This window comes from Heptranchias perlo, chromosome 3 (genome assembly GCF_035084215.1).
Source record: "Heptranchias perlo isolate sHepPer1 chromosome 3, sHepPer1.hap1, whole genome shotgun sequence".
Lineage (NCBI taxonomy): Eukaryota > Metazoa > Chordata > Chondrichthyes > Hexanchiformes > Hexanchidae > Heptranchias > Heptranchias perlo.
The window spans coordinates 131,989,328-132,001,453 of record NC_090327.1 but is presented as its reverse complement, the minus strand read 5'-3'; the positions used below and the strand labels follow the sequence as shown (position 1 = coordinate 132,001,453).

The 12,126-nt window shown below is 46.4% G+C and overlaps 1 long non-coding RNA gene across 1 annotated transcript in view; it reads right to left on the bottom strand.

The window, feature by feature from the left end:
• Positions 1–9,325, bottom strand: part of LOC137307307 (uncharacterized) — a 40,013-nt gene extending 30,688 nt beyond the window's left edge. The window contains exons 1-2 of the long non-coding RNA XR_010959103.1: positions 9,286–9,325; positions 8,885–8,971 (exon numbers count right to left, since the gene is read on the bottom strand). This is a non-coding gene — a long non-coding RNA (uncharacterized lncRNA). The remainder of the gene's footprint in view (positions 1–8,884; positions 8,972–9,285) is intronic.
• Positions 9,326–12,126: the final 2,801 nt, after the last annotated feature.

Genomic DNA, 12,126 nt, shown 5'->3' with positions numbered 1-12,126 from the left:
GCAGTACAAAGAAGGTTCACTCGGTTAATCCCGGGGATGAGGGGGCGGACATATGAGGAGAGGTTGAGTAGATTGGGACTCTACTCATTGGAGTTCAGAAGAATGAGAGGCGATCTTATTGAAACATATAAGATTGTGAAGGGTCTTGATCGGGTGGATGCAGTAAGGATGTTCCCAAAGATGGGTGAAACTAGAACTAGGGGGCATAATCTTAGAATAAGGGGCTGCTCTTTCAAAACTGAGATGAGGAGAAACTTCTTCACTCAGAGGGTGGTAGGTCTGTGGAATTTGCTGCCCCAGGAAGCTGTGGAAGCTACATCATTAGATAAATTTAAAACAGAAATAGACAGTTTCCTAGAAGTAAAGGGAATTAGGGGTTATGGGGAGCGGGCAGGAAATTGGACATGAAGCTGAGTTCGGATCGGTCAATGCCCTGTGGGTGGCGGAGAGGGCCCAGGGGCTGTGTGGCCGGGTCCTGCTCCGACTTCTTGTGTTCTTTAGATTTGTGGTTGGGATCAGATCAGCCATGATCTTATTGAATGGCGGAGCAGGCTCGAGGGGCCGATTGGCCTACTCCTGCTCCAATTTCTTATGTTCTTATGTTCTTATGTTCTTATGAGTCTTACAAAACCAGGTTATAGTCCAACAGCTTTATTTGAAATCACAAGCTTTCGGAGCTTTGCTCCTTCATCAGGTGAGTGTAGAGTTCCATAAAAGCACAGCATATATAGTCAGAGAACAATGCCCGGTGATTACAGATAATCTTTCCAACTGCCCGTTATCACACCTCAGCAGAGATATAATCAAAGCAATCAAAGTGTTCAGACAGAGAAACATTACATCCAAGACTACTGAATACACAAACGGTCAGAACACAAAGACAGAGAGAGCGAGACACCCGAAAGGCAGAGAGAGAGAGAGAATGACCAGATGCACTCTGGATACGTCGAGGGCATCCTGAAACCCATCGTACAGGGAACCCCCAGCTTCTGTCGTGACACTACAGACTTCCTACAAAAACTCAGCACCCACGGACCAGTTGAACCAGGAACACTTCTCACCACGATGGACGTCTCGGCACTCTACACCAGTATCCCCCACGATGACCGCATCGCTGCAACAGCCTCAGTACTCAACACCAACAACAGCCAATCTCCAGACGCCATCCTACAACTCATCTGCTTCATCCTGGATCACAATGTCTTCACCTTCGATAACCAGTTCTTTACCCAAACACACGGAACAGCCATGGGGACCAAATTCGCACCCCAATACGCCAACATTTTCATGCACAAGTTAGAGCAGGACTTCTTCACTGCACAGGACCTCCAACCAACGCTAAACACCAGATACATCGATGACATTTTCTTCCTATGGACCCACGGCGAAGAATCACTGAAGAGACTACACGATAACATCAACAAGTTCCAAGCCACCATCAAACTCACCGTGGACTACTCCTCAGAATCGGTTTCATTCTTGGACACACAAATCTCCATCAAAGACGGGCACCTCAGCACCTCACTCTACCGCAAGCCCACAGACAACCTCACGATGCTCCACTTTTCCAGCTTCCACCCTAACCACGTCAAAGAGGCCATCCCCTATGGACAGGCCCTGCGAATACACAGGATCTGCTCAGACAAGGAGGAATGCGATGGACACCTACAGACGCTGAAAGACGCCCTCGTAAGAACGGGATATGACGCTCGACTCGTCGATCGACAGTTCCGACGGGCCACAGCGAAAAATCGCGTAGACCTCCTCAGAAGACTAACACGGGACACAACCAACAGAGTACCCTTCATCGTTCAGTACTTCCCCGGAGCGGAGAAACTACGCCATGTTCTCCGCAGCCTTCAACATGTCATCGATGATGACGAACACCTCACTAAGGCCATCCCCACCCCACCACTACTCGCCTTCAAACAGCCACCTAACCTCAAACAGACCATCGTTCGCAGCAAATTACCCAGCTTTCAGGAGAACAGCGTCCACGACACCACACAACCCTGCCACGGCAACCTCTGCAAGACATGCCAGATCATCGACACAGATACCACCATCACACAAGAGGACACCACCCACCAGGTACATGGTTCATACTCCTGTGACTCGGCCAACGTTGTCTACCTCATACGTTGCAGGAAAGGATGCCCCGGAGCATGGTACATTGGCGAGACCATGCAGACACTGCGACAACGGATGAACGGACACCGTGCAACAATCGCCAGACAGGAGGGTTCCCTCCCAGTTGGGGAACACTTCAGCAGTCAAGGACATTCAGCCTTCGATCTTCGGGTAAGCGTTCTCCAAGGCGGCCTTCGAGACACACGACAACGCAAAATCGTCAAGCAGAAATTGATAACTAAGTTCCCCACCCATGAGGACGGCCTCAACCGGGATCTTGGGTTCATGTCACGCTACATGTAACCCCACCAGTGAAAAAAAGTTATCTGTTTTTAATGCATCTGGTCATTCTCTCTCTCTCTCCGCCTTTCGGGTGTCTCTCTCTCGCTCTCTCTCTATCTTTGTGTTCTGACCATTTGTGTATTCAGTAGTCTTGGATGTAATGTTTCTCTGTCTGAACACTTTGATTGCTTTGATTATATCTCTGCCAAGCTGTGATAACGGGCAGTTGGAAAGATTATCTGTAATCACCAGGCATTGTTCTCTGACTATATATACTTTGCCTTTATGGAACTCTACACTCACCTGATGAAGGAGGAAAGCTCCGAAAGCTTGTGATTTCAAATAAAGCTGTTGGTCTATAACCTGGTGTTGTAAGACTCCTTACTAAGGAGAACAACCCCAGCTTTTCCAGTCTGTGCACATAACTGAAGTCCCTCATCCCTGGAAACATTCTTGTAAATCTCTTCTGCACCCTCTGTAAGGCCTTCACATCCTTCCTAAAGTGAGGTGCCCAGAACTGGACAGATTACTCCAGCTGTGGCCGAACCAGTGTTTTACAGAGGTTCAATATAACCTCCTTGCTTTTGTACTCTGTGCCTCTATCTATAAAGCCCAGGATCCCATAGGGTACGGTAGCATAGTGGTTATGTTACTGGACTAGAGTCATAAGTTCGAATCCTGCCACGGCAGCTGGCGAATTTAAATTCAATTAATTAAATTCAATTAATTAAAATACTAGTATCAGTCATGGTAGCCATGAAACTACCGGATTGTCGTAAAAACCCATCTGGTTCACTAATGCCCTTTCGGAAAGGAAACCTGCCGTCCTTACCTGGTCTGGCCTAAATGTAACTCCAGACCCACAGCAATGTGGTTGATTCTGAATTGCCCTCTGAAATGGCCGAGCAAGCCACTCAGTTGTAAAATCCGGACGGACCACTAGGCACTGGACACGACAACGGCAAATGGACAACGGCAAACCAAGCCCAGTCGACCCTGCAAAGTCCTCCTCACTAACATCTGGGGACTTGTGCCAAAATTGGGAGAGCTGTCCCACAGACTAGTCAAGCAACAGCCTGACATAGCCATACTCACAGAATCATATCTGTCAGCCAACGTCCCAGACTCTTCCATCACCATCCCTGGGTATGAGGTGGCGGTACAGTGACATACAGTCAGGAGGGAGTGGCCCTGGGAGTCCTCAACATTGACTCTGGACCCCATGAAATCTCATGGCATCAGGTCAAACATGGGGAAGGAAACCTCCTGCTGATTACCACCTACCGCCCTCCCTCAGCTGATGAATCAGTCCTCCTCCATGTTGAACACCACTTGGAGGAAGCACTGAGGGTAGCAAGGGCACAGAATGTACTCTGGGTGGGGGACTTCAATGTCCATCACCAAGAGTGGCTCGGTAGCACCACTACTGGCCGAGCTGGCCGAGTCCTGAAGGACATAGCGACCAGACTGGGCCTGCGGCAGGTGGTGAGCGAACCAACACGAGGGAAAAACTTACTTGACCTCGACCTCACCAATCTACCTGTCACAGAGGCATCTGTCCATGACAGTACTGGTAGGAGTGACCACCGCACAGTCCTCGTGGAGATGAAGTCCCGTCTTCGCACTGAGGACACCATCCAACGTGTTGTGTGGCACTACCACCGTGCTAAATGGGATAGATTCAGAACAGATCTAGCAGCTCAAAACTGGGCATCCATGAGGCGCTGTGGGCCATCAGCAGCAGAATTATATTCCAGCACAATCTGTAACCTCATGGCCCGGCATATTCCTCACTCTACCATTACCAACAAGCCAGGGGATCAACCCTGGTTCAATGAGGAGTGTAGAAGAGCATGCCAGGAGCAGCACCAGGTGTACCTAAAAATGAGGTGCCAACCTGGTGAAGCTACAACTCAGGACTACATGCATGCTAAACAGCGAAAGCAACATGCTATAGACAGAGCTATGCGATTCCACAACCAACGGATCAGATCAAAGCTCTGCAGTCCTGCCACATCCAGTCGTGAATGGTGGTGAACAATTAAACAACTAACGGGAGGAGGAGGCTTTGCAAACATCCCCATCCTCAATGATGGCGGAGTCCAGCACGTGAGTGCAAAAGACAAGGCTGAAGCGTTTGCAACCATCTTCAGCCAGAAGTGCCGAGTGGATGATCCATCTCAGCCTCCTCCCGATATCCCCACCATCACAGAAGCCAGTCTTCAACCAATTCGATTCACTCCACGTGATATCAAGAAACGGCTGAGTGCACTGGATAGAATCATAGAATCATAGAAGTTACAACATGGAAACAGGCCCTTCGGCCCAACATGTCCATGTCGCCCAGTTTATACCACTAAGCTAGTCCCAATTGCCTGCACTTGGCCCATATCCCTCCATACCCATCTTACCCATGTAACTGTCCAAATGCTTTTTAAAAGACAAAATTGTACCCGCCTCTACTATTGCCTCTGGCAGCTCATTCCAGACACTCACCACCCTTTGAGTGAAAAAATTGCCCCTCTGGACCCTTTTGTATCTCTCCCCTCTCACCTTAAATCTATGTCCCCTCGTTATAGACTCCCCTACCTTTGGGAAAAGATACAGCAAAGGCGATGGGCTCCGACAACATCCCAGCTGTAGTGCTGAAGACTTGTGCTCCAGAACTAGCTGCCCCTCTAGCCAAGCTGTTCCAGTACAGCGACAACACTGGCATCTACTCGACAATGTGGAAAATTGCCCAGGTATGTCCTGTCCACAAAAAGCAGGACAAATCCAATCCGGCCAACTACCGCCCTATCAGCCTACTCTCAATCATCAGCAAAGTGATGGAAGGTGTCATCGACAGTGCTATCAAGCAGCACTTACTCACCAATAACCTGCTCACCGATGCTCAGTTTGGGTTCCACCAGGACCACTCGGCTCCAGACCTCATTACAGCCTTGGTCCAAACATGGACCAAAGAGCTGAATTCCAGAGGTGAGGTGAGAGTGACTGCCCTTGACATCAAGGTGGCATTTGACCGAGTGTGGCACCAAGGAGCCCTAGTAAAATTGAAGTCAATGGGAATCAGGGGGAAAACTCTCCACTGGCTGGAGTCATACCGAGCACAAAGGAAGATGGTAGTGGTTGTTGGAGGCCAATCATCTCAGCCCCTGGGCATTGCTGCAGGAGTTCCTCAGGGCAGTGTCCTAGGCCCAACCATCTTCAGCTGCTTCATCAATGACCTTCCCTCCATCATATGGTCAGAAATGAGGATGTTCGCTGATGATTGCACAGTGTTCAGTTCCATTCGCAACCCCTCAAATAATGAAGCAGTCCGAGCCCGCATGCAGCAAGACCTGGACAACATCCAGGCTTGGGCTCATAAGTGGCAAGTAACATTCGCGCCAGATAAGTGCCAGGCAATGACCATCTCCAACAAGAGAGAGTTTAACCACCTCCCCTTGACATTCAACGGCATTACCATCGCCGAATCCCCCACCATCAACGTCCTGGGGGTCACCATTGACCAGAAACTTAACTGGACCAGCCATATAAATACTGTGGCTACGAGAGCAGGTCAGAGGCTGGGTATTCTGTGGCGAGTGATTCACCTCCTGACTCCCCAAAGCCTTTCCACCATCTACAAGGCACAAGTCAGGAATGTGATGGAATACTCTCCACTTGCTTGGATGAGTGCAGCTCCAACAACACTCAAGAAGCTCGACACCATCCAAGATAAAGCAGCCCGCTTGATTGGCACCCCATCCACCACCCTAAACATTCACTCCCTTCACCACCGGCGCACAGTGGCTGCAGTGTGTACCATCCAGAGGATGCATTGCAGCAACTCGCCAAGGCTTCTTCGACAGCACCTCCCAAACCCGCGACCTCTACCACCTAGAAGGACAAGAGCAGCAGGCACATGGGAACAACACCACCTGCACATTCCCCTCCAAATCACACACCATCCCGACTTGGAAATATATCGCCGTTCCTTCATTGTCGCTGGGTGAAAATCCTGGAACTCCCTTCCTAACAGCACAGTGGGAGAACCGTCACCACACGGACTGCAGCGGTTCAAGAAGGAGGCTCACCACCACCTTCTCAAGGGCAATTAGGGATGAGCAATAAATGCCGGCCTCGCCAGTGACGCCCACATCCCATGAACCAATAAAAAAAAAATATGCTTTCTTAACCGCTTTCTCAACCTGTCCTACCACCTTCCATGATTTGTGTACATATACGCCCAGATCTCTCTGTTCCTGCACCCCTTTTAGAATTGTACCCTTTAGTTTATATTGCCTCTCCTCGTTCTTCCTACCAAGATGTATCACTTCGCACTTTTCTGCATTGAATTTCATCTTCCATTCTGCCCATTCCACCAGCCTGTCTATGTCTTCTTGAAGTCTATCACTATCCTCCTCACTGTTTACTACCGTTCCAAGTTTTGTGTCATCTGCAAATTTTGAAATTGTGTCCCGTACATCCAAGTCCAAGTCATAAATATATATCAAAGAAAGCAATAGTCCTAGTACCGACCCTTGGGGAACACCACTGTATACCTCCCTCCAGTCTGAAAAACAACCGTTCACCACTACTCTCTGCTCCCTGTTAGCTTCTCCAGTCTCTTCACAAAACTGAAGTCCCTCATCATTGGTACCATTCTAGTAAATCCCTTCTGCACTCTCTCTGAGGCCTTGACGTCCTTTCTAAAATATGATGCCAGAATTGAAAACAATACTTCAGCTGAGGCCTAACCAGCATTTTGTAAAGGTTTAGCATAACTTCCTTGCTTTTGTACTCTCTGCTTCTATTTATAAAGCCCAGAGTCCCATATGCTTTTTTAACAGCGTTCTCAACCTGTCCTCCAACTTCAAAGATTTGTGTACATACGCCCCCAGGTCTCTCTGTTCCTGTACTCACTTGAAAATTGCACCATTAGTTTATATTGCCTCTCCTCATTCTTCCTACCAAAATGAATCACTTCACACTTCTCTGTGTTAAATTTCATCTGCCATCTGTCTGCCCATTTCACCAGTCTGTCTATGTCCTCCTGAAGTCTGTTACTATCCTTGACCTTGTTTACTACATTCCTGAGTTTCATGAAATTTGCAAATGTAGAAATTATACCTCATATACCCAAGTCCAGGTCATTTATATATATATCAAAAGCCAACCCCTGAGAAACACCACTGTAAACTTCCCTCCAGTCTGAAAATCAACCATTCACCACTACTCTCTGCTTTCTGTCCCTTAGCCAATTTTGTATCCACACTGCCACAGTCCCTTTAATCCCATGGGCTTTAAATTTGCTAACAAGTCAATTATGTGGTACTTTTATCAAATGCCTTTTGAAAGTTCTTTTCTTTCTATGATTGATCTTAAAAATAAATAAATAAATGAATAAATAGAACAACAGTCAATCCAGTGCCAGGCAGACACTGATCTTCGAATGTACGAGCTCAGACAGATTGAAGAAAACAACAAGGAAAATTAATGCAAGCAGCCCAAGAAATTAGACACTGTAACGTCCAACATGAACAAGCTCAATTCAGTGAACAAGATCAAAGTTATCAATTGAGTCATTGGGAAACATTCAGGCAGAGTGAAGTCAAAACAGAGAAGAAAACAACCCATTAAAATGTGAACTCCAATAAAGGAAATTTGAGTTTGAAAACAAAAAGAATGTGTATGAAGAATTAGCTCAATGTAAAGAGGAGCTTATAGTTGTGAGAAATTCAGAAGATTATGTCGGTCATTCTGTAGACAAGAAGAAACAGAACCTGTCTTATTTGCATGCTCAAGTGATCAGAAGAAAATAGTTAAACCTGACAACATGGTAGTGACATCGACATAACAGCTTTCTTCCAAGGGAGAAAAGACCTCGGTTACTATTACCAGAATGGAGGTGGTGATGTTAATTTGTTTTATTCAAAGTCCAAAGACTGGAAAGACAAGTCATACATTTCTCTTCTATTGTCCTAAAAAGCAGTCCATCTTACCCGACCAAACTCATTGGCCCCGATAATAATGGGCAGGCGGGGAGGGAGCTGGGAAGAGGTTTAGCTGCCGGGAAACCTGGAAATGCGGGTTTCCCAGAGGACCTGCTGAATTTAACGGCAGGACCTGATTTCAATGTTTTTAATCGGTTTTCCCTGCCGCAGCCAGCTAGACTGAGAGGCTGGCTGGCTGACTGCGGCCAAGGAGCGGAGGGAGGGAGGTAGGTAAGTTGGACATGGCGGTGGGTGAATCAGACATCGTGGGGGGGGGGTCGGACATTTGGGGGGAAGTCAGACATCGGGGGGGAGTCAGACATGGGGGGGGGAGTCAGACATCGTGGGGGAGTTGGACATTAGGGGGGTCCGATCACGGGGGAGTGGTCTGGTCGCGGGGGGGTCGGCCAATCGAGGGAGTCCGATCGCGGGGTAGTTTACAGGTAAGCTTGGTGATCTTCCCGGCCCACAAGCAGTGCTGGAAAGGCACTTACCTGTTACCTGTTCCATCCAGCCATCCTCACCTCCCTTCAGCTGTGGGTTTCCTGATGCCTGGGAAACCTGGCCAGCCAACGTTCAACCTGAAACGGAGTAAAAATTTGAGGCACGCAGCCTCATTAAAATATTTAAATGAGGGACCTGCCTCCGGAGAGCAGGTTAGTCACCCGACCTCCCGCCCCCCCACCCCTGCAACCTGCCTCCCTTCAAATCGAAAATGGAGGTGGGTTGAGGTCAGACTTCCCATTTTTAAAATTTTTATCCCTCCCCCCCCCCGCCTGTCCTGGCGGGATTAAAATTACCCCCATTGAGTCTGATAGAATTCTGCTCCAATACCTCATTACCAACAACTCATGCAAAACATAACAAGATGGATGCCAAAGAAAGGCAGAATTACCTTTCTCTCGACCCGTTGAATAAAGAGACAGTCTTGTTGTAGATGGAGGAAGTCTGTAACATTTTTAAAGTGAAATTAGATCTGAATGATAATAGCCATCAATTTTCCCTTGAGAAAACTAAATTGGAAGCTAATTTGGATTTCTCTACTTTCCCAGAAAGACTGAATGAAATCTTACTTGACAATGTGCCCCATATAAATAAATTTGAGCCACAGAATTTTAATTCTCCACCTCAGAGCATTTAATGATTACTTCATATCTAGACCAGTTAGATGACATAACTGCAGATAAAAGGCTTAGCTTTAATCTCTCACTGCAATATGAACATAGATAGAAACAATTTGTGGCAAATGACGAGCATATGCATATGCATAGTTAAGTGAGTCGCTGAAAAAGGAATAAGGCTGAGGCAATTATGATGGCAATCAATATAAAATATAAGAATAAAGATTAAAGCATTTTTTCCATAGAAGCTCCATTGCATAAACTTTGCAGGAAAGGATGTAGTCAGACCTGAGGAGGAGAAAGCTTACTCGAATATTACACAATAATCTACTCCCCGCTATTCAGGAAAAAACTCCTCTAATGTGTTCATCAGTTTTCCTACAGACAGGCAGGAAAACTGATAAGAACACGGTTAAAATACTGACATTTCCTAATGCTTCACTTATGTATGCAAACAATACAATTCAAGACACTTCAGATGCGCTTGGAATTAACCAGTTCAAGAAGGCACTGGGGCAGAAATTGCTTGCGAAGTAACGGTGAGCTTAAAGTGCTCACCCTTATTAGTGGCGAAATGGAGGAGCAAGTTCCAGCGTTCGCACATGTGCAGTGGAACGCGGAAATCCGCAACTTGCTCCTACTGGTTCGCTGACGATGTGACAGCTTCGAATTAAAGGTAATATCGCACGCTGCAATTGAGAAAGTACAAACTTGCTTATCTGTTTAGCTGGAAAAAACAGGTACAAAACAGGTACGCTTAAAAATACCAGGACTAAACTAAGTTTTAACAGTAAGTCTTAATAATTGCCAGACAACTATAAGTTAATTTTTAAAAATGTGCAGTCTCATTCTTCCTTATTTTAGTAGCTTTTGGTCATTAAAAAAAAAATGTTTTTGATTAAAATATTTCATTTTTTTTTTACTTTTCCCTTCTATCTCTTTTATTTTCAATTATTTCTTAACCTCTCTTTTTTCGCAGTTTATAACTGTTTTTACAAGGGTTTGAATGTTGTACCTTTCACTTCGGGGTTTAACGCTCCTTGCCGGCAGAGACAGTTAACGCAGCTGGTCAAAAATGCTGCGACCTGCTTGGTCGAGGGGAGAGATCGATCCTCTCACCTCTCCCATGGGTCCTAGCTTCGCTTGAACTGACGCTGGGAGGAAGTGACCGACGAGACGACCGCGGTAAGTTAGTGGGTTAGTATAAATCTATCGAGCAGCGAGCACTGTTAGTTCGTCTCTCCAAGCGATTTCGACCCCACAGTTTCCAAATAAAAAATTTACACTGAAAATGTAGTTATCAAAATTTACTTGAGGTAAAACTAACATCTACTAGCTGCGTAGTTCACCAAATATTGAAAAAAAATTCTGCAACAAACAGAACAATAGTAGACTAGTGTTCTTCATATATTGAAGGAAATTTTACAGTAAACAGAATACTTTTTTTATGAAGTGTATTCACAAACAAGGCCTGGTTTACCACTGTTTTGCAACCTGATCAAGGCCAGTGGATGGATAATTGTCAGACTTCCAGTTCAGATATTTAAATTTGACATAATGTTGAAAAGTGTGGAGGGTAAAGGCCATCTAGAGATAAAAGGTCAAAGGTAATGGTTCTGATTTTCATGGCTTCTCTCAGCCCAAACACTGGACAGACACAATGCACCAGAATGGCAATTGATACGAGCTCAATTGCTAAATTTAACAATATTACAATATATTAATTGAATTGATGGCAACCAAAGGTATTAAGGGATATGGGCCAAAGGCAGGTATATGGAGTTAGATCACAGGTCAGCCATGATCTTATCAAATGGCGGAGCAGGCACGAGGGGCTGAATGGCCTACTCCTGTTCCTGTGTTCCTATGTTCCTAGAAGCATTCAAGAGGCATTTTGAATTTGGTGGGCTGGGCCATTAACCCCCCAGCGTGGGCCTGTCTCCAGGCAGCGGCTTTGTGCTAGCAAATGGAAGCGGAAAAATGAGTGCAGCTGCAGGCCTGACATCCCCAAGGTCTTAAGATCTGGGCATCGCGGTAAAAGAAAAGAAAGACTTGCCTTCATATAGCACCTTGCACGACGTCAAGACATCCTAAAGCGTTCTAATGAAGTACTTTTGAAGTATAATCACTGTTGTTTGTAGGCAATCAGGCAGCCAATTTGAGCATAGCAAGGTCCCACAAACAGCAATGAGATAACGACTAGATAAACTGTTTTAGTGGTGTTGATTGAGGGCTAAATAGTCTTCGAAAATAGTGCCATCGGATGTTTTACGTCCACCTGAGAGGGCGGATGGGGCCTTGGTTTAACTTCTTGTTCAAAAGACTGCAAAAAAAGTTTAAACGACTAATCTGAGGGGAACCAAACCCAAGATCCACTGACAGCTCGTGAGGGTGCCTGCGAGTCACAATCAGAGGAAATTGAGGCAGGAGGCCGGGACAGTCCGTCCCACCTCATTAACATCGGAGTGCTGGGCCTGCACTTAGAATCATAGAATCATAGAATCATAGAAGTTACAACATGGAAACAGGCCCTTCGGCCCAACATGTCCATGTCGCCCAGTTTATACCACTAAGCTAGTCCCAATTGCCTGCACTTGGCCCATATCCCTCGATAC